This window comes from Hyla sarda, chromosome 6, assembly GCF_029499605.1.
Source record: "Hyla sarda isolate aHylSar1 chromosome 6, aHylSar1.hap1, whole genome shotgun sequence".
Classification (NCBI taxonomy): Eukaryota; Metazoa; Chordata; class Amphibia; order Anura; family Hylidae; genus Hyla; species Hyla sarda.
The window spans coordinates 45,477,276-45,499,880 of record NC_079194.1 but is presented as its reverse complement, the minus strand read 5'-3'; the positions used below and the strand labels follow the sequence as shown (position 1 = coordinate 45,499,880).

The 22,605-nt window shown below is 45.5% G+C and overlaps 1 long non-coding RNA gene across 2 annotated transcripts in view; it reads left to right on the top strand.

Annotated features, from left to right (window-relative positions):
- The first annotated feature begins 103 nt into the window (after window positions 1-103).
- Window positions 104-22,605, top strand: part of LOC130275521 (uncharacterized) — a 53,585-nt gene continuing 31,083 nt past the window's right edge. For both annotated transcript variants that reach the window (XR_008844811.1, XR_008844810.1), the window contains exons 1-2: window positions 104-224; window positions 15,528-15,657. This is a non-coding gene — a long non-coding RNA (uncharacterized LOC130275521). The remainder of the gene's footprint in view (window positions 225-15,527; window positions 15,658-22,605) is intronic.

Sequence of the window (22,605 nt, the reverse complement as noted above, 5' to 3'; positions counted from 1 at the left end):
GGATCGCACCATGGGCGGGGCTTAGCATGGCGGCAGCCAATTAGCTCCGCTACATGATGGTCAGGTGACCTAAGGCGCTCTTCTTACGTCGTGTGACTTGTTCATACGGTTTATTTTTTTTTGTCCCGTTAGATATAAGTGAACGGTGACAGAGTAGTGAGTGTGAAGTGTTCAAGAGTTGTAGGGATACTCGGGAGAGCCGTAAACCGGGGTGTCGTACATCTGTATGTAACCCTGCCGACTGCTTTGATAATACCCCCATAGTATACAGCAGAGTTTCCCAACCAGAGAGCCTCCAGCTGTTGCAAAACTACAACTCCCAGCATGCCCAGACAGCCGAAGGCTGTCTGGGCATGCTGGGAGTTGTAGTTTTGCAACAGCTGGAGGCACACTGGTTGGGAAACACTGGTATACTGTATGGGGGAGATTTATCAAAACCTGTCTAGAGGAAAAGTTGCCCAGTTGCCTATAGCAACCAATCAGATCACTTCTTTCATTTTGCAGAGGCCTTGTTAAAAATGAAAGAAGCGATCTGATTGGTTGCTATGGGCAACTGGGCAAATTTTCCTCTCCACAGGTTTTGATAAATCTCCCTCTATGTGTATGTATATATATATATATATATATATATATATATATATATATATATATATATATACATTGTTGCTTAACCCCTTATAGGAGATCTCCAGTGAAAAATAACATCCGTTCCCCACAGTAAACGGGATAAGTAGCTGGTCGTGGGGTCTGACCCGATGAGGTCCCCCATGATCACCGAGACGGGACTCGGTCACACCGGCGCTCAGTGAGGATCATGTGCTCCATCTGGCATGTGCTCCATTCATTCCTACGGGAGCGCCGAAAAGACCCGAGTGCAGGGGCATCAGCGGCGCTCCCATAGAAATTAACGGAGCTCATGCCGCCTACCAGTAGACAACACTCGCTCCCCACTGAGAGCGCCGGGGGCCAGTCCTGGTGATTGTGGCGGGGCCCCAGCGGTTGAACCCCCCGCTGAGGATAGAGGGGATAAGCAATTTTTCGCTGGAGTATTCCTTTTGGCTTTTTCCTCCTCACCTTGTAGCCAAAGTTTCAATTTTACACCTACAGACCCATACAAGGGCTTGTTTTTTTTGTGCCACCAAGTGTCGTTCGTAATGACATCACTCATTTTACCACAAAATCTACTTGAGGGGCAAAATTTTAAAAAGAAAGCGCAATTTAGCAAATTTTGGGGGCTTCAGTTTCTGCGCAGTGCTCTTTTTGGTAAAAATAACACATTGGCCCTGATTTACTAAGAGTGTTGTGTAGGTTTCTTTGTCGGTTTTAATTCCCTACAATTTTTTCCCACAGTATTTACTAAGGTTTCCCTACATTTTGCACTTTTCCTGACATTTTGCTTTTTTTTTGGGGGGGTTTTCCTCAGCTCAAATCCACCACATTTTCTGTGGAAACCTTAGTAAAAATTTGTTTTTGTTTTTTAAAAATGTCGGGGACACAACCCTTTTCGATGGCCATGCTCCTTTTTGAGTTTTCTAAGTAAAATGGAGAGTTGTTCAGGTTTTTTGATTTCTGGCGCAGACAGATGCATTGTGCTAGAATCTGACGCACAACCCGACAAAACATGGGTTAATAATGGTAAATCAGCGCCATTATCTTTATTCTGTAGATCCATACGATTACAATGATACTTAAAGGGGTACTCCGGCGCTAAGACATCTTATCCCCTATGCAAAGGATAGGGGATAAGATGCCTGATCGCGGGGGTCCCGCTGCTGGGGACCCCCGTGATCTTCCACGCCGCACCCCGCTAGAATCAGCCCCCGGAGCGTGCTCGCTTCGGGTCTGATTACTGGCAATCACCGGGACGGATCCTCAATGCAAGCCTATGGAGGTGGCGTGATCAAAGTTGATCGCCGCGTCTAAAAGTGAAAGTAAAAGCATCCCGGCTGCTCAGTCGGGCTGATCAGGACCATCGCGATAAAATCTCGATGTCCCGATCAGCTAGGACGCAGCAGGAGGGTGGCTTACCTGCCTCCTGTACGTCCGAACGGTGATTGATTGCTGCAAGCCTGAAATCCAGGCTTGAGCAATCAACTGCCGATAACACTGATCAATGCAAAGCTATTGGAGCTATACCACTGCAAAAGAAAGTAAAAAAGAAAAAGTTAATAAAGATCATTTAACCCTTTCCCTGATAAAAGTTTTAATCACCCACCTTTTCCCATAAAAAACAAAACTGTAAATAAAAATAAACATATGTGGTATCGCCGTGTGCATAAATGTCCAAACTATAAAAATATATTGTTAATTAAACCGCACGGTCAATGGCGTACGCGCAAAAAAAATATTTTTGGTCACTTTTTATACCATTTAAAAATGAATAAAAAGCGATCAAAAAGTCTGATCAAAACAAAAATGGTACAGCTAAAAACTCACTCAACAGATCACGGCACAAAAAATGAGCCCTCATACCGCCCCGTATGTGGAAAAATAAAAAAGTTATAGGGGTCATAAGATGACAATTTTAAACGTATACATTTTCCTGCATGTAGTTATGATTTTTTTTTAGAAGTAATACAAAATCAAATCTACATATGTAGGGTATCATTTTAATCGTATGGACCTACAGAATAAAGATAAGGTGTCATTTTTACCAAAAAATGTACTGCGTAGAAACGGAAGCCCCCAAAAGTTACAAAATGGCGTTTTTTTCTTCCATTTTGTTGCACAATTATTCTTTTTTCCGTTTTGCTGTAGATTTTTTTTTTGGGGGTAAAATGACTGATGTCATTACAAAGTAGAATTGGTGGCACAAAAAATAAGCCATCATATGGATTTTTATGTGCAAAATTTAAAGAGTTATGGTTTTTAAAAGGTAAGGAAGAAAAAACAAAAGTGCAAAAACAGAAAAACGCTCCGTCCTTAAGGGGTTAAGGATGAAGCCCATTTTGGCCTTAAAAGGGTACTCCTCTTCTAGACATCTTATTTTCTATCCAGAGGATAGGGGATAAGATGTCTGACCCCCCGCGATCTCTGCTGCAGCAATGTTTAGAACGCCGACTGCGGTGCCGGAGGCTCATGACGTCACAGCCACGCTCCCTCGTAACGTCACGCCATTCCCCCTCAATGCAAGTTTATGGGAGGGGGCGTGGCAGCCGACCCCTCTAAGGATCGGGCCAATTTTCAATTTAGAATTTTCCTTTTTTCCTCCTCTCCTTTTAAAATCAATAACATATATTTTTTCACCTACAGACCCATATAAGGGCTTGTTTTTTGTGCGAACAATTTTACTTTGTAATAACATCTTTAATTTTACCATAAAGTATACGGCGCAACCCAAAGAATATTATTTGCGGGCAGAAATGTATAAGAAAAGTGCAATTTTGCTGCTTTTGGGGGGTTTGGTTTTTACGCAGTGCATTTTATGGTAAAAATTATACATTATTTTTAGTCTGTAGGTCAGTGCAATTAAAACAAAACCCAATTTATATAGTTTTTCTATTATTGTACTACAAAACAAAATGCTAACTTTTTTTTAACAAAATTGGTATGCATAAAATTGTCATTTCTCGGTCACCTTATTGGGAGACATCAGAGCTGTTGGCCTGTGTCTCCCTCTACATGAGTCATGATCAAGGGAGCCGCTCACAGTATATCCCCCATCTGAACGATTCATGAGCTTGGAGATTTCGTTTGGCTGTGTGGTCCCTTCCAGATTCCCTAATCAAAGCATGTATGGCCAGTTTTTTTTGTACAGCCATACCATCAGTCAGTGGGAAAACGCCTTGTTTTTTCCTCCATCTGGGTCTGCCGCATATGCGGCTGGATGTTCCTCTTCCAGTGTGGGATAACTGAGCAGTGACCTTGCATATGCAACGTACCCACTACGGTTAAGTGTGGTCCGCCATACTGTCCATTTCCCCCTGAGGACCTCTAGGAAGCCAGCCGGTGTCCTGTCTGTCTACCCCACTACTTGTGCTAGGTAACCGAAGGGGTGACCCTGTGTGTGTGTGTGTGCAATGGACCCTCTACGGCATCCAAGATGGGGGATGCCATGCTGTCTCTATCCATCTGAGGGGTTTGGGGACAACAGTCGGTACTGTCTGGTTTCCTCTATCACCGATCATCCACCCAGTATCTGCTGCATCTGATGCTGGAGTTCCGGTACCCCACTGCTAGTGGGAGGTAACCAAAGAGGTGACCCTGTGTGTGTGTGTGCGATGGAGCCTCTACGGCATCCAATCCATGTGATGCCTGCTACAGCCCGCTACCAACGAGATGACTGAAGGAGTAACCCTGCGGTGCAGTATGCCCTATCCAGCATACACGGAGAGCATGACTTTTGCCACATCTGTAGCTGCAGTTCCGGGACCCCACTACCAGTTGGTGTTAACCGGGGGAAGTATCCCTGCTTACGCAAGAGGCCCTCTCCAGCTTTCATGGTGAGCGTCCCGCGAGTGGAATTCTGGCACCCCACTAACAATGAGGTGTACCTGGGGGGGGGGGGGGTTGACTCTGCTGGTGTGGGGGGCTCTCTCCATATTCCATGGATGGCATGGCCTCATCTGCTACTGAGGTTCTGTCTCTAGACTCTATGGAGATGCTCTGGTACCCCATAACAGTGGGAGGTGTCCGGAAGGGGTGTCCTGCCGGATGCAGTGGCCCTTCCTCTGATGTAGCAATCTCTTTACCCCTTCCCTCGTTGGTGTATCTGTGGTCTTCATGGGATTAGCAGGATTACTCCTCCTTCCTCTTCCTCCACCACCGAACTCTCATGTCATGTTTGCCACTTTCGCGGTTGGGGTTACAAGAGCAAGTGCTAGCTTAGGGGGTAATGAGCCAGGTGGACCCAGTTTAGATACTGGAGGCCCTGGTTGAAATCCTGCTGATATAGTACAGATACTAATGGTCCCTATAAAGCTCCAACTTGCCAATACTGGGTGACCGTTTTGCCGGCTCAGCATATGCACTTGATATACCACAGATGTGGCGCCTGTTTCCCCCTTTTCTGGGCGGCGTAGCATTGTCATTCAGGTGTTACATCTCTCTCTTGCACATGTCTGTGGTGGCTGGAGTATTGGTTCCCCACTTCATTTCCTCTGTCAATGGAGAAAACCTGAATTGTACTGTGCTTTTCCGCACTGAACCTCTCATTATGCAAGTGGATGTGTTACATAAGGAAAAAATTGAGTTTACGTGCTTCCACATTGTACTTTGGAGCTTCTTCTCTCTCTACCTTGGCTTCAACGTCATACTCCACTCCTCTACTGGAGGTCTGGTGAGGTCACCCGCTGGGGACTCTTTTATCAAAAACACTGTCTTGAGCCTACCCAGCCTAAGTCTGTCAATACGCCACCTTCTATGCCGGGATTGCCTCTTCCTTATCAAGACTACTCTGATGTATTAGGTGAAAAGCAGGCTGAAATTCTTCCACCACATCGTTCCTATGACTGTCCTATTGACTTACAGCCAGGGACTTCGCCTCCTCGGGGAAGAATTTATCCTTTGTTCCAGAGACGCAAGCCATGGCTAAATATGTCCAAGAGAACCTCCCCAGCCGGAGCTAGTTTCTTCTTTGTCGGGAAGAAGTATGGTTCTCTTCGTTCTTGTATTGACTACCGGGGACTTAACAAAAGTGCGATCAAAAATTGCTATCCTCTGCCTTTAATTTCTGAACTTTTTGATCGTCTTTGGAGAGCCAAGATTTTCTCCAAATTGGATCTTTGAGGAGCATACAATCTCATTCGAATTCATGAAGGAGACGAATGGAAGACAGCCTTTAACACACATGATGAACACTTTAAATATCTTGTAATGCCATTTGGCCTCTGTAACGCCACAGCTGTCTTTCAAGAATTCGTTAATTACATTTTCTGTGATTTGCTTTATACATGTGTTGTGGTATATCTTGATGATATACTGATCCTTCTCATCCAACTTGGAGGGTCATCGTTCATATGTCCGGCAGGTTCTCCAGCGCCTCAGGAATAATCGTCTGTATGCCAAACTTGAGAAGTGCCTATTCGAGAGATTAAGTATTCCTTTCCTTGGTTACATTGTGTCTGGTCAAGGTCTTCAGATGGATTCTGGCAAGTTGTTGGACTGGCCAAGACCTACTGGCCATTCAGCGTTTCTCGGGGTTTGCTAATCAGTTCATTCCTCGTTTTTCTTCTGTGGTCACCCCAATTGTGGCTCTCATAAAAAAAAACTGTAATCCTAAGAATTGGACTCCAGCCTACGCCTCAGCACCAGTTCTCTCTAGACCTAATCCTGAGAAACCCTTCTATCTGGAGGTAGACGCATCCTCTGTAGGAGCTGGCGCCATCCTGACTGAGAGGAATTATTCAGTTGGAAATGGGGAACTTCTTGCTATTAAGTTAGCATTAGAGGAATGGCTACATCTTTTGGAGGGTTCTTCTCATCCTGTTAACATCTATACGGATCATAAAAATCTCTTATACCTTCAAACTTCTCAACGCCTAATCCCTGGCAGGCTAGATTGTCCCTTTTATTTTCAAGGTTCAATTTCTTCATTCATTTGCGTCCTGCAGACAAGAATGTCAGAGCCGATTTCCTTTCTAGATCCTCCGATGTGGTTGGTCTGGACTCTAATCCTAGGCATACTGTTCTTCCTGAGCGATTGATTTCTGTTATGCCTGTCAATCTTCTGCAAGTTCCTCCTGGAAAGTCTTTCGTGCCTTCTCGACTGAGACAAAGAGTCTTGAATTGGGGACATTCTTCCTTGCTGGTGGGTCATTCTGTACGGAAGTCCATTAAACTTATTTCTCGGCATTACTGGTGGCCGAACCTAGAACACGATGTCACAGATTTTGTCCGTTCTTGTGCTATTTGTGCTCCCAGGCAGAAACCAGCAGGTCTTCTACAGCCTTTGCCTATTTTGGAAACCCCATGGCCACACATAGCAATGGACTTTATTATTGATTTGCCACCTTCCTGCAACAATACGGTCATCTGGGTGGTAGTTGATCGATTTTCCAAAATGGCTCATTTCGTTCCTTTGCCTGGTCTTCCATCTGCTCCCCAGCTGGCGAAACACTTTATTCAGCATATCTTTCACCTTCATGACCTCCTGTCTCACATCGTCTCTGATCGAGGAGTGCAATTCGTTTCCAAGTTCTGGCGATCTCTCTCTCCCGTCTCAAAATCAAGCTGGACTTTTCTTCTGCTTACCACCCTCAAACTAACGGCCAGTTAGAGTGAGTTAATCAAATCCTGGGAGATTATCACCATCATTTTGTCTCAACTTGGCAGGATAATTGGGTCGACCTTTTATCTTGAGCAGAATTTTCTTATAATCACAAGGATTCTGAGTCTACAAGGACTTCACCATTCTTTGTTGTCTATGGTCATCATCTTCCTTCTCCTCTTCCAGCTTCTTCTGGAGTACCTGCTGTAGATGAACAAGTATGGGACTTTAAGATCATCTGGCAGGAGGTCCGTCATTCTTTGCTTCACGCTTCCTCTCGTATGAAATTTCAAGCAGATAAGAAGAGAAGGTCTCCTCAAATTTTCGCTCCTGGTGATACTGGCTCTCTTCTAAATACATCAGTTTCAGGATTTCCAGCTACAAATTAGGTCCTCGCTTCCTGGGACCGTTCAAGGTTTTGCAAAAAATGGATCCAGTTTCTTACAAGCTTCGTCTGCCTTACTCTCTTCATGTCTCCCTCCTCAAGCCAGTCGTTTTCAACCATTTTTCACAAAAGGACATTGTTCATAGGATAGGTGTAGTTCATAGGATGCTGGCTATGTTCATAGGGTCGTTACTTTTTCCCCTTTTCGAGCCAGGCTACTGATGGATTTTTTAAATGATTCCTGCTATGGCTGGTCCAGTTATCACGTTACCACTTTGGCAAGGTCTGTACTGATGATTTTTGTGTTTTTCTCTTAATCCTTCGGCCATCACTCTTTGACAGAGTGATTACTATTTGGTACGGTTCCTACTATTCCTCTTTGTCATTCTCTGTCCTCCCCCTGGTTTTGGGATTGCTCTCCTGACCATTGTTTTACCTTTCCTTGAGCGGAGTGCTGTGAGTTTTGAGGCAGCTATAGCTGTTGCTGTCCTGGCTCTTGCATTCACCCTTTACCTAGGGTAATGTTGGCGGCTCCCATGGCGGTACCCGCCTTGCCTTCCTCTCTTGGGTGACATACCAGTGATCCCTTTGTGGTTCCATTTCCATTTCGGCCTTCCTGCTACCTTTCCCCATAGGGGAGGCGTTTGTATCCGATTGGTCCTGGCGGTCCTTGTATTGTTCTATTTTGAGCGGTCTCTACACTTTGGTGTATCTTAGGGGCCTTCTTCCTTGTTGCCCTCCTTTCTGCCTGCCCTGTTTTTTTCCGGCGCTGCCATGGGTAGTGGTATGTTCTTTCGGTTTTGAATTATGCTGTTTACATTTCTGCGCTTGGTCGTCCGTCTTCTGCCCCCAGGACCATATGTGCCTCTAAGTCTTCCTTTCTTTGCCTTTTTGCTTCCTCTGGGGTGACTTCCCACTTGGTCCACTGTGGATCCCATGCTTCTGTGGGCGGGTGGTGGCCTACGTGGTCACGATGTCTTTTACACTGTCCTTTTCTTCGCCTTATTTGGCTCTCCCCTGGTATGGCACTTTTCTCTGGTGACCTTGGCATAGGAAGGGTCTCTTCTCCTCGGTCCCGGTTATTCCTACTGCTCCCTGCAGGGGGCCTTGTATCCGAGGGCATTCCAGTCATACTGATGGTCCCAACCTCCTTACTCTGTGGACGTGTTCCTCGTGGCACTCTTTACACTTTCCAGGCTGTGCGGTCTTGTCCTCAGTCCTCTCTACCACTGGTTTTCTGACGGCTTGTCTTGGAACTGTGGTTTTCGGACTCAGGCTTCTCAGTTTGGGTCATCAGCGAGTTGCTCCGTATCATCATCTTTCCCCCGTCAGAGGTTTTCTCTGCACTGGTGGGTTCCGGAAGTGAGTCTTGGTGCTGGGGCCTGGCAGCAGGTCATGCTTCTCGCATTCTTGTTGTGTGAGCCTAGCAGTCGCTTCTGGTCTTTCTCTTCTGCGTGCCTCCTCCGGTTTTTGTGCTGATGCCTTGCTGGGCTCTCCCTTCTAGCTTCTCTGGGATTTTTCTCTCCTGGCTTTTGGCGTTGTTTTTCCTACTCTCTGTTTTGGCAGGTCTCATTGCAGGGGTTTCCTTGTCGCTCCACTTCTTCCTTCGATCCAAGCCTTGGTAGTCCAGCGTCTTTCTGTCTCTTGCTGGAGCTCGTTACCTCTTTTTTCCTCCCATCCTGGACGGTGTGTCCCAGTTTGGGTCCCAGAGTAGCAGTTTCTTGCCTACTCCGGTTGGCTTCTGGACCCCAGTCTCTACCTTGTGGAGGTTCCTTTCTTTCCGGGTCCTTGCCTGCTGCACATGGTCTGTTGGTGCAGCTTGCCGGTTACCTGCTGGTTTCTTGTTCCTTCAGGGTCCAGGGTCTCGTCTGGGTCTCTTGCCAGTGGTTGGGATTCAGTATCCAGACTGACATCCCTTTCTCTGGCGGTTGTTTTTCCCACCCCAGGGACTGCTTTGGGATGTCACACGGTCTCTGTGTCCCCCAATAAGGTGACCGAGAAAAGGAGATTTTTTTGTACTCACCGTAAAATCTCTTTCTCGTAGCCTTCATTGGGGGACACAGCACTCACCCATATCCGGTTGCCTGGTCAGGTTGTTTGTTGCCTGTTATTACTTCTGATGTCCTTCGGATGTTTTCTCCTTTTGTGGTTTGGCTTCTCCAACTGCTTTGTGACAGCCTCCTAGTGGACAGCAGCATAATACCCACAGTCTCTCTGTACCCCAATGAAGGCTACGAGAAAGAGATTTTACAGTGAGTAGTGAGTACAAAAAAAAATTCCTTTCTATGACCCCTATAACTTTTTTATTTTTCCGTATACAGGGATGAATACATTTTTTGCACCATGATCTGTAGTTTTTATCAATATTATTTTTGTTTTAATGGGATTGATGCTTATTGATTGCTTTTTATAATTTTTTTTCCAATATATGATGTGAATAAAATCTGTATTATCGGTGTTTAGTTACGGTATTTTTTATTTTTTTTTATTTTTATTATTATTACTATTTTTTTAAATGAGAAAATAAGGGGGATTTGATTTTTTATTAGGGGAGGGGTTTTTATATAATTTTAGAAACTTTTATTTTTATTTTTTATTTTACACTTTTATATGCAATCGTTAGATTGCATTTACTGTATAATGCTATGCCTTTGGCATAGCATTACACAGTGAGATCGGCGATCCACTGATATAGCCTGGCTGAGCCACGTTACATAATTGAATCAGCGATTGAGAGGCAGAAGGCAGATAAGGGGACCCTCCTCCTCCGGGTTTCGTGAGCTCCACTGATCTGCCGGCATCTTTCACTTTATATGCCGTGATCGGCATTGATCATGGTTTCTAAAGGGTTAAATGCTGGGCAGTGGCGGGATGGTGCTCCTGCACTCGCTTCTGAGCAGCTTAAGGATTCAAGACGTACAGGTACGCCCTTGGTCCTTAAGTACCAGGACGCAAGGGCGTACCTGTACGCTCTTTGTCCGTACCCTCTTCTTCCAGAGCAGGAGCAAATCCCTATAGTAAACCTATCCTGCTCTGGACAGTTCCTGACATGGACAGAGGTGTCAGCAGAGAGCAATGTGGCCAGACAGAAAATAAATACACAACTTCATGTGGAGTATACTGCAGCTAATAAGTACTGGAAGGATTAAGATTCTTAAGTAGAAGTAATTTACATATCTATTAAACTTTCTGGCACCAGTTGATTTAAAAAAAATATATAATAGTTTTCCACTGGAGTACCCCTTTAATCGTTTTTTAGACATTGTTTTCTGGTGTATGAAGTGACCAAAAAGGAGCAATTTGGGACTGGGATTTTTTTTCTTTTTTTTTTACAATTACATAATTCACTGTGCAGTTTTATTTACATTTTATTTGGACACTTCGGACATTTGCACGTGATGATATATTTGTGTTTATTTTTGTTTACATTATTTTATTTGGAAAAGGGGGAAGATGATTCAAATTTTTATTAGGAAAGGGTCTTAAATTTTTTTACATATTTTTTCATTTTTTTTTTGTCCCCATATATACATAGTACTATATATACTCGAGTAAAAGCTGACCAAATAAGCTGAGGCACCCAATTTTACCACAAAAAACTGAAAACTTATTGACTCGAGCATAAGCCTAGGATGGGAAATGCAGCAGGGGTAAGACTGATAGGCCCGCATATATTGTAGGCCCCACTGTGCCCCCATATATTGTTATAGCCTCCCTTTTTTGCCCCCATGTGAAATGATAGGCCCCATGTATTGTTGTAGGCCCCTCTGTGCCATCACAGACATACTGATGCTGCCTCTAGTCATATACAGTATATGACTGGAGGCAATATGTCTGTGTGCTTCGGTGCTCAACAATTGCTCCTCCAGTCTGGGGCCTATGGACAAAGCAGTAGGTCCCCCAACCGGAGGAGCAGTGGTCGGAGCACTGAAGGCGGCTTGACTCCTGTAATATTACTTTTCCATCCTGTGTCTTCATGGTTGCTGCACTCCGCTCTGCTAGTTTGGTCTAGGCGCACACAGGCACATCAGGGACGTCCCTGCGTGCGCTGCCTCCCGCCAGCCTCCAGTGATTTAAAGTGGCTGTGGACCATGGCGGATTTACCATGACATCGGAATTACCATGACTAAAGTATCTCAGGACTAAGGGATGTCCTTGGCGGGCTGCAAGCAACATTCTTCGCTGGACCCGGGCTCCCCTGCTGCTCGGGCCCCTTACTGGGATACTCTATGTACCCCCCTGATGGCGGCCCTGAGGGGGACTTTTTTAGCATAAAAATGTGCTTAAAAACTCGGCTTATACACGAGTATATCCCATAATTAGTTAGCAGGGTGTATTATGTATCTGCTAGTGTTGTATATCAGGCATAGGGTGCTACATAGGGGAGGAAAGTTATAGCTAGCTTGTTAGCTTTAGCGTTAGGTTTAGATTTTAGAGTTTTCATAAATAAATCAGCTCGCCGCTACACAGCACAGCAGGCTTACGCCATGGTCTACTCAGGCACAGATACCGTGAGTGAGGCAAAGGAGTTTTTAACATCATCCTCCCCCAAAACTAGCAGTGATGAGGAGTGGGAAGAATTGCACAGGAAAAGAGAAGCTGTACCTGTCGCCACTATATGTGGCTTGATTTTCATGGAGTCTTATTCATAAGACTCTGTGTCATAAGGTTTAGTGAGAAGCTCCTAAACCTTATGGTAGTGCAGACAAACCTGTTTTCTACACAATTCTTTTGTTCCAATCCCGCCTCAAGTAAAACCAAACATGTGGCATCCTGTAGATGAGGAGGAGATGTTTAAAAATATTGAGGAAAAAAAAAACACACTGAGGTCCTACTAGCCGAAGATATTTTATACAGCACCCCTATACACAGAAATGTCATGACGCAAAGGCTATGAAGCTATATAGCACTTTTCAATGACAACTCACAATGCCTCCCTAGCAGTGACCCCCTACTTCGACCACCTTTTTAAAAAAGGCCCCTTAATAATTACTTGAATAAAAAATTCAGGTGTTCACCCCCAAAATCTTTGTGTCAACAAATCCCTAGTATTTTATTTCATGGCTGGGGGTGTAGCTGATGTGCATGGCAGTAGCTAAGGAGGGATGAGGAGATTGTACAGCTGAACACCGGCATCTAACCCGGCACCAAACGGCTGAATCAGGGTTTATTTCCATCATCCCGATTTTTGTAAAACAAAAAAGAATAGCCCAATTAAATTAGCAATGTACTACTCTCCTGCCAAGCAGAGTAATCGTATGGGCATCAGACAACCGGCAGGACATCGAGACTCACTGACCAGTTTGCATTCCGGATGCGGAGCGGCGGCGGGTTGAAGACGTGTAGGCTCAGAGGAGAGCCGGAAAGCAACACCAGCCGGCGCAGCCCGAGTGGCAGAGGATCACCTGGGGAGAACTTCCGGCAGCAGACAGGCTGAACAAAGCGCTACAGATGAGATGGCAGCACTGGCACAGGGAGTGCGGGAGATCTGTGCAGCATCCCCCAGCTCAGCGAGACCCCCAAGTGTCCGGGAACCCCTGGAATTAAATGATCCAGTAAGGAGAGTGGTTGAAACTGAGAGTCAGAAGAGTAACTACATTGAGGATGGGACAGAAGATGGAAGAAAAGGCTGGGGAATGGTGCAGCCCTGTGAGGTTAGTGCCCCTGGGGAGATGGGGAAAGTAAAATATGCAAATTATATAATGGCTGATGAGGAAGACGATTGGCAAGCAGTGTCCATGGGTCAGGGTATGAGAGACCCTACTCTGGGATGGAGGCAAGATACTACAAATAGTCCTAGAGAAGTGACATGGCAATAAGGGAAACACTAAGCTTACAGAACACTCCGAGCCATACGCCACGTGTTCCTTCCCTAGCAAGGTTATCTGCACTGGTTGCATTCAGCTCCGCAACGCGTGCTGCAGTTAACCTAAGTTCACTGTTTCAGTCACCCTCACCTAAACAAATAGCTCAAGCTTCAGTCATAGGGAGTCTATCAGCCTTGTACAAGGTGACAGCGCCGCAAGCAGTGTAGTGGCGGGCGCAGCCCCTGTAACCCTGTAACAGAATCGCTAATGAGGCTAATGTTACGAGACTTGCAGGCTTCATTTACAAACATATTACAAAATTCAGTATCCAGCATTCATATGGAAATACAGGCACTGGGTACCTGCACTTCCTATATTGAGCAAAAAATGGATGAGACAGCGGTGGCAAATAATGCAGTAGTAAAAGAAATGGGGGAGATGAAAAAGGAAATAGATGCTTTAAAAACCCAAATCACTAATATAGAAGACCACTCACGAAGGAACAACCTTCAAGTAAGGGGAATCCAAGAAACAGTAACCCAGGATGAATGTGGGGGAGTTTTCTTTTCCATTTTGCTAGCACAGCTATCTAAACTAGACCGGCTAATTGACAGAATTCATAGATTACCTAAATCCAAAACTGTCCCAGCCTCACAGCCAAGGGATGTTATTATGCGGGTAAATTTTTTTCACATTAAAGAAAGAATGCTTATGGCAACTCAGAATGCAGTGAGAGAGAAAACACACAGAGACGGCGCTCCAATGGTGAACATCGTACGTGACAGGTGGATTGTAGGGAGAATAGGAATATTGCTCACCTTAACGTGTTGTGCAGGCAGGCACAACACTTTAGCGCTTTGATGAAGGTATGTCGGGAGGCAGCCGGCCGTCGGTCCCACTTTGCTAAGGGTCAGGAGCAGGTAGACAGATGTGGAATCTAGGTAGCCTGGCAGGGCTAGCCAGATGTCCGAGGAAAAATCCGACTTAAGCTTGTATAGGCGCACACCCGAGGATGGATATGGAGCCGAAATGGTTAATAAAGGCTTTATTTCTGGGGTAGAACAATGCGTTTCGAGGGGGCACCCCTCTTCATCAGGTTCAACAACTCGAGCCTTCCCCCAACTTCCAGGGAAATACAGGAGCATCTCTATATTCCCTGACTTATCCGTAGCCACTTAATCTAAGAGAAGAGAATTCTCCCAGGGGACACGCCTCCTACGAGAACATAATATTGTATATAAATGGGGATTCCTGGTGAAGATAATAATCTCATACAAAGGGGGCTAAGCATATGATTTTATCCCCACAAGCTTTAATGCATCTTTGCTATGAATGGGGGCTAACTGCATCTAATCAGGGAACTGTTGCACACCCAAGTGGAACTCTGCCCCTACTTACACCTGAATGGACAATGATGAAACATTAAAAAAGGGCCTCTGGGAAATCACCTAATACTAAGAACACATAATAATAGCTGGAACATTTGTAATGGGTAATTTAGAACTGCACAGTACCCCATGATATGCTGGTTTAGCCTGAAGAATACGTTGGAAGGAATCCAACTCCCCCTGCGAAGGGCAAGTAGAAATCGCCTGCAAGAAGATGAGCTTTTTTGATTTTTTCGTTTCTTTTTTCCTTTGCTTTTTTCCTGATTATTTGGGATGTTATTTTTCCTTTTTTTTTATTATTTAACTTTATATATGGTTTGGTTTAAGCACAAGATAAAGGTATCACCCTATTCTGTTATGTCAATAATTAAGTCTCTGAATTTTTGTTTCCTTGAGCTTAATCTCTCTTTTCTGTTGTCTTCTTATCCCTGGTCTCGCTGTCCCATACGGCCTTTAACTCTTGCTGTAAGCATTATATAGGGAGCTGTGGGAGCGATAGCAGACAGGAGAAGGCCTGGTTGGGATGGAGATTGTTGATCCCCTCTTGCAATCCATTGGTCCAAGTGCCCCCTTTAAGTTTACTCAATGGTACTTAAATTGATGTCTCTTAACGTAAAAGGGCTTAATTCTCCCTTTAAACTCTCACTTCTACATAAAGAAATGAAATTACATTCTAGGGATGTTTCTTGTATTCAAGAGACACATCTTAATCAGAAAGATCTGTTTTGTTTGAACCATAGATCATTTCCCGTGATAATATCATCTCCTGCAGTGTGCAAGAAGGCAGGTGTCTCTATCTTTATTAGAGACTCACTGGCAATAACCATCCATCAACAGATTACTGACGTAAATGGTTGTTATGTGATTTTGGTATGTAACTTAAATAATGTGGATTACACACTTGTATGCCTATACAGCCCAAATACAAAACAATATAAATTTATAAAACATATACTAAAAAAAGGTAAATAAAGTTTAAATAGGGAACCATTGTAATGGTAGGAGATTTTAATATGGCAGTGTGGCCATCCACAGACACAACCTAACCTGGAATAAGGCTTGAACCAACACCTTACGCAAAGACACTTGATTATTACCAAATGTTGGATCCATGGCGGGTGCAGCACCCAGGGGAGAGGGACTTTACGTTGTCACTGTACATGCTCCAGAATAGATGTTTTCCTCTTAGAAAAATATTATTTACACATGGTTGAGTCCACTGCTATTGGTACCATGACATGGTCTGATCACATCCCCATTTTTGTAACTTTGAAAGAAAGTTATAGAGTTAATTATGATTCAGTGTGGTGATTGAATTCATATGTATTAAACCCTCAAAAGTTTCTCCCGGCCACTGTGGAAACAATTTAAGCATATTTTATTACTAATGATAATGGAGCTGTGTCAGAGTCCACTCTATGGTGTGCTCACAAGGCAACCACGAGAGGCCACTTTATTAAACAGACTTCCTTTTTTTTTTAAAAACAATCCAGGCAAGCTACTTTAGAAACTCAGCATCGATTGGCAGAATTTCATACCTTGAATAAGCGGCAATATAACCGTCAAAGGTTTAAGGACATTTCAGAACTTAATGAGAAACTGCATCAATTACATGCCAATAAGTTTGAAAAGGCAGTACGTCGACTCCAAGTATCTCACTACTGGCAGGGTAGTAGACCTGGGCGTTTTTGGCAGTTAAAAACACAAGTCAAATCGTGTATCCTGCACATTTAAATAGTAAAAAAAGATAAAATTACAGACCCTACAGGTATAGGAGATGTATTTGTAGATTATTATGATCATTTATATAATTTAAAACATTACCCTTTGATAATCCAGCCAACTCTGTCAACTATCGCTTCCTTTTTAGATAGATTAAAACTATCACAAGTTATGCATGAATGATTACAGGAGATATCCATTGCAATTACTGAGATGGAGGTATTAGGAGCTTTTGCAGCTCTAAAACAAAATAAGTCTCCTGTTCCTGATGGATTAACGAACGATTATTATAAGATCTACAAATCACTTTTAGCCCCCTATCTAACGAGGATGTATAATGTGGCAATGCTGCAAGGCTCATTTCCGCGTGAAATGTTGGAAGCCTTAATAGTTAAATTACCTAAGCAGGGGAAATCACCTGATGATCCGAAGCATTTTAGACCTATTCTGCTGTTAAATACAGATTTAAAGTTGTATGCTTCCATTTTGGCCCATAAATTAAATAATGTTTTACCAAATTTAATAAATAATGACCAGGTGGGGGTCATATATGGCCGCCAAATAACTGATGGTACCCGACGAATCCTGGACATTTTGTCCATTATGGAGAGACGAAGAGGCATACGATAGGGTTCACTGAATCAAGTGTTAAATAAGTTTGGGCTGGGAGGTGAATTTGGGAAGGGAGTGCTGGCTCTATACTCACAGCCTTTGGTAAGAGTGTACTCCTCTGGGGTAAGGTCAAGAGAATTCAGTATTTCAAATGGGACAAGGCAGGGGTGTTCTCTGTCACCCCTGATATTTACTTTAATGATGGGACCATTGGTGGAGACCATTCGGTCTTCATTAGATACCTCTGGGGTCCAGATAGGTAGTAAGGATCGCTGAATTGGCTTGTTTGCCGATGACATAATCCTGTGCCTAACGGACCCCGAATGCTCCTTAGTGGGAATTACTGTTTTGCTGGAGAGTTTTGGGGCACTCAGCTATTAGAAGGTTAACATATCGGAGTCCATAATCTTAGTCATAGCGATTCCCCCACTCCTTAAGCAAAATCTGCAAATAGCATTTCCATACCAATGGTCTGTGGATCAGATTACATATCTGGGAATCACAATCACTACCCCTCAAATGTCAAATGTAGTTAACCCCTTAACCTCTTCAGGACATAGGGCATATGGATACGCCCTGCATCCCGAGTCCTTAAGGACCGAGGGCGTATCCATACGCCCATGGGAATTCCATCCCCCACCGCTAGCCGGTTGGGGACCGGAGCCGGATGCCTGCTGAAATCGTTCAGCAGGCATCCCGGCATATCGCCCAGGGGGGTCATTATGCCCCCCCATGTCGGCGATCGCCGCAGATCGCTGGACAATTCAGTCCAGCGTTCTGCGGCGATTCCGGGTCAATCGGGTCTCCAGTGACCCAGTGACCCGGAATTACTGGCAGAGACGGCCCCGAACAGCCAGAGCCTGCAGGGGTGAGGTGGCACTGGTGCCACCTCACGATCGCCCTGATTCGTCGGCCGGATAACCGGCCGACCAATCAGGGCGCCTGCTGCGGGTGTCACTCCCCACCCGCTCCGCCCCTCTTCCGGAGGACGTGAGCGGGTGCGGGATGTGCACCCCGGGTGCTGGGGACCCCGATCCCCGGCGTCCCTGCTGGGATCGGGGCCCCAGGAGCAGCGGCGGCGGCGAGACTGACCTCATGCGGCTGGATCGTTGGAGGTGAGTGACAGCCTCCTGCTGTTGCTTAGCAACAGCTCCCAGCATGCAAAAAGGGCATGCTGGGAGCTGTAGTTATGCAATAGCAGGAGGCAGACCACCACAACTCCCAGCATTCCCTTATGGGCATGCTGGGACTTATGGTTTTGCAACAGCTGGAGGCACATTTTTTCTATGGAAAAGTGTACCTTCAGCTGTTGTATAACTACAACTCCCAGCTTGCACAAACAGCTAAAGTGCATGCTGGGAGTTGTAGTGGTGCATCTGCTGGATGCATAACTACAACTCCCAGCATGCCCGTTGGCTGTCGGTGACTGCTGAGAGTTGTAGTTTTGCAACAGCTGAAGGCACACTGGTTGTGAAACAGAGTTATTTTTTACGTAACTCAGTGTTTCACGACCGGTGTGCCTCCAGCTGTTGCAAACTACAACTCTCAGCAGTCACCGTACACCATGCACCGTACATGCTGGGAGTTGTAGTTTTGCAACAGCTGGAGGCACACTGGTTGTGAAACACTGAGTTAGGTCACAAACTCAGTGATACATAACCAGTGTGCCTACAGTTGTTGCAAAACTACAACTCTCAGCAGTCACCGACAGCCAACGGGCATGCTGGGAGTTGTAGTTATGCAACAGCTGGATGTCCCCCCCCCCCCCCCCCCAATGTGAACGTACAGGGTACACTCACATGGGCGGAGGATTACAGTAAGTATCTGGCTGCAAGTTTGAGCTGCCGCAAACTTTCTGCTGCAGCTCAAACTGCCAGCGAGAAACTACTGTGAACCCCCGCCCGTGCAACTGTACCCTAAAAACACTACACTACACTACCACAAAAAATTAAATAAAAAGTCAAAAACACTACGTATACACATACCCCTATACAACCCCCCTCCCCTCCCCAATAAAAATGAAAAACGTCTGGTACGCCACTGTTTCCAGAACGGAGCCTCCAGCTGTTGCAAAACAACTCCCAGTATTGTCGGACAGCCGTTGACTGTCCAGGCATGCTGGGAGTTTTGCAACAGCTATAGGCACCCTGTTTGGGAATCACTGGCGTAGAATACCCCTATGTCCACCCCTATGCAAGTCCCTAATTCAGGCCTCAAATGCGCATGGCGCTCTCACTTTGGAGCCCTGTCGTATTTCAAGGCAACAGTTTAGGGTCACATATGGGGTATCGCCGTACTCGGGAGAAATTGTGTTACAAATTTTGGGGGGTATTTTCTGCTATTACCCTTTTTAAAAATTAAAAAATTTTGGGAAAACAAGCATTTTAGGTAAAAATATTTTTTTTTTTACATTTGCAAAAGTCGTGAAACACCTGTGGGGTATTAAGGTTCACTTTATCCCATGTTACATTCCCCGAGGGGTCTAGTTTCCAAAATGGTATGCCATGTTTTTTTTTTTTGCTGTTCTGGCACCATAAGAGCTTCCTAAATGCAACATGCCCCCCAAAAACCATTTCAGAAAAACGTACTCTCCAAAATCCCCTTGTTGCTCCTTCGCTTCTGAGCCCTCTACTGCGCCCGCCGAACACTTTACATAGACATATGAGGTATGTCCTTACTCGAGAGAAATTGGGCTACAAATACAAGTAAAAATTTTGTCCTTTTACCCCTTGTAAAAATTCAAAAATTGGGTCTACAAGAACATGTGAGTGTAAAAAATGAAGATTGTGAATTTTCTCCTTCACTTTGCTGCTATTCCTGTGAAACACCTAAAGGGTTAAAACACTTACTGAATGTCATTTTGAATACTTTGGGGGGGTGCAGTTTTTATAATGGGGTCATTTATGGGGTATTTCTAATATGAAGACCCTTCAAATCCACTTCAAACCTGAACTGGTCCCTGAAAAATACTGAGTTTGAAAATTTTGTGAAAAATCGGAAAATTGCTGCTGACCGTTGAAGCCTCTGGTGTCTTCCAAAAGTAAAAACTCATCAATTTTATGATGCAAACATAAAGTAGACATATTGTATATGTGAACCAAAAAAAAATGTATTCGTAATATCCATTTTCCTTACAAGCAGAAAGCTTCAAAGTTAGAAAAATGCAAAATTTTCTAATTTTTCATCAAATTTACGGATTTTTCACCAAGAAAGGATGCAAGTATCGACAAAAATTTACCACTATGTTAAAGTAGAATATGTCACGAAAAAACAATCTCAGAATCAGAATGATAACTAAAAGCATTCCAGAGTTATTAATGTTTAAAGTGACAGTGGTCAGATGTGCAAAAAACGCTCCGGTCCTTAAGGCCAAAATGGGCTCCGTCCTGAAGGGGTTAATGACCCCAAGGGCCACACGGTGTTGAGATGGAGGAGGTGGTTATCCTACAAAGAGAAGAAGGGAGAAAGAGAAGTTGTTACGCCGAGTGCTCCGGGTCCCCGCTCCTCCCCGGAGCGCTCGCAGCGTTCTCCTGTTCGCAGCGCCCCGGTCAGACCCGCTGACCGGGAGCGCTGTGATAATGTCCCTAGCCGGGATGCGATTCGCGATGCGGGACGCGCCCGCTCGCGGTGCGCATCCCGACCCGCTTACCAGACTCGTTCCCTGTCTGTGCTGCCATTGTGCCAGTGAAAGCGTTCCTTGTGTATCCCAAGCCAGTGTTCCAGACCTCTTGCCGTTGCCCCTGACTACGATCCTTGCTGCCAGCCCTGACCTTCTGCTACGTCCGACCTTGCTCTTGCCTAATCCCTTGTACCGCGCCTATCTCAGCAGTCAGAGAGGTTGAGCCGTTGCCGGAGGATACGACCTGGTTGCTACCGCCGCTGCAAGACCATCCCGCTTTGCGGCGAGCTCTGGTGAAAACCAGTAGCAACTTAGAACCGGTCCGCCGGCACGGTCCACGCCAATCCCTCTCTGACACAGAGGATCCACCTCCAGCCTGCCGAATCCTGACAGTAGATCCGGCCATGGATCCCGCTGAGGTCCCGCTGCCAGTTGTCGCTAACCTTACCACGGTGGTCGCCCAGCAGTCGCAACAGATAGCGCAACAAGGCCATCAGCTGTCTCAACTGACTGTTATGCTACAGCAGCTTCTACCACAGCTTCAGCAACCATCTCCTCCGCCAGCGCCTGCACGTCCTCCGCAGCGAGTGGCCGCATCCAGCCTCCGTTTATCATTGCCGGGCAAGTTTGATGGGGACTCTAGACTTTGCCGTGGTTTTCTCTTGCAATTTTCTCTGCATTTGGAGATGATGTCGGACCAATTTCCAACTGAACTGTCAAAGGTGGCTTTCGTGGTTAGTCTCCTGTCTGGGAAGGCCCTGTCATGGGCCACACCGCTCTGGGACCGCAATGACCCTGTCACTGCCTCCGTACACTCTTTCTTCGCGGAAATTCGAAGTGTTTTCGAGGAACCAACCCGAGCCTCTTCTGCCAAGACTGCCCTGCTGAACCTGGTCCAGGGTAATTCTTCTGTAGGCGAGTACGCCATCCAATTCCGTACTCTCGCCTCCGAATTATCTTGGAATAACGAGGCCCTCTGCGCGACCTTCAAAAAAGGCCTATCCAGTAACATCAAAGATGTGCTGGCCGCACGAGAAATCCCTGCCAACCTGCATGAACTTATTCATTTGGCCACCCGCATTAACATGCGTTTTTCTGAAAGACGCCAGGAGCTCTGCCAGGATATGGACTTTGTTCGCACTAGGCGGTTTCTCTCCCCGGCTCCTCTCTTCTCTGGTCCGCTGCAATCTGTTCCTGTGCTTTCTGCCGTGGAGACTATGCAAGTAGACCGTTCTCGCCTGACACCACAAGAGAGGACACGCCGCCGCAATGAGAACCTATGCCTGTACTGTGCCAGTACCGAACACTTCTTGAAGAATTGTCCTATCCGTCCTCCACGTCAGGAAAGACGCACTCCGATTCCACACAAAGGTGAGACAGCTCTAGGTGTGAACTCTGCTTCTCCACGTCTTACTGTGCCTGTGCGGATTTCTTCTTCTAACTCCTCCTTCTCAGCTGTGGCCTTCTTGGATTCTGGATCTGCAGGAAATTTTATTTTGGCCTCTTTCGTTAACAGGTTCAACATCCCAGTGACCAGTCTCGCCAGACCTCTCTACATCGCCTCAGTTAATGGTGAAAGATTGGACTGTACTGTGCATTACCGCACAGAACCCCTCTTAATGTGCATTGGACCCCATCACGAAAAGATTGAATTTCTGGTACTTTCTAACTGCACTTCTGAAATTCTTCTCGGACTACCTTGGCTTCAACGCCATTCCCCTACCCTTGACTGGACCACCGGGTCCTTCTTGCTACAAAAAATGCCTTATGTCTGCTCCCAGTCCTGCCAGTCAAAACCCTATGGCTCCTCCGATACCAGGTCTCCCCAAGGCCTATCTGGACTATGCCTATGTTTTTTGCAAAAA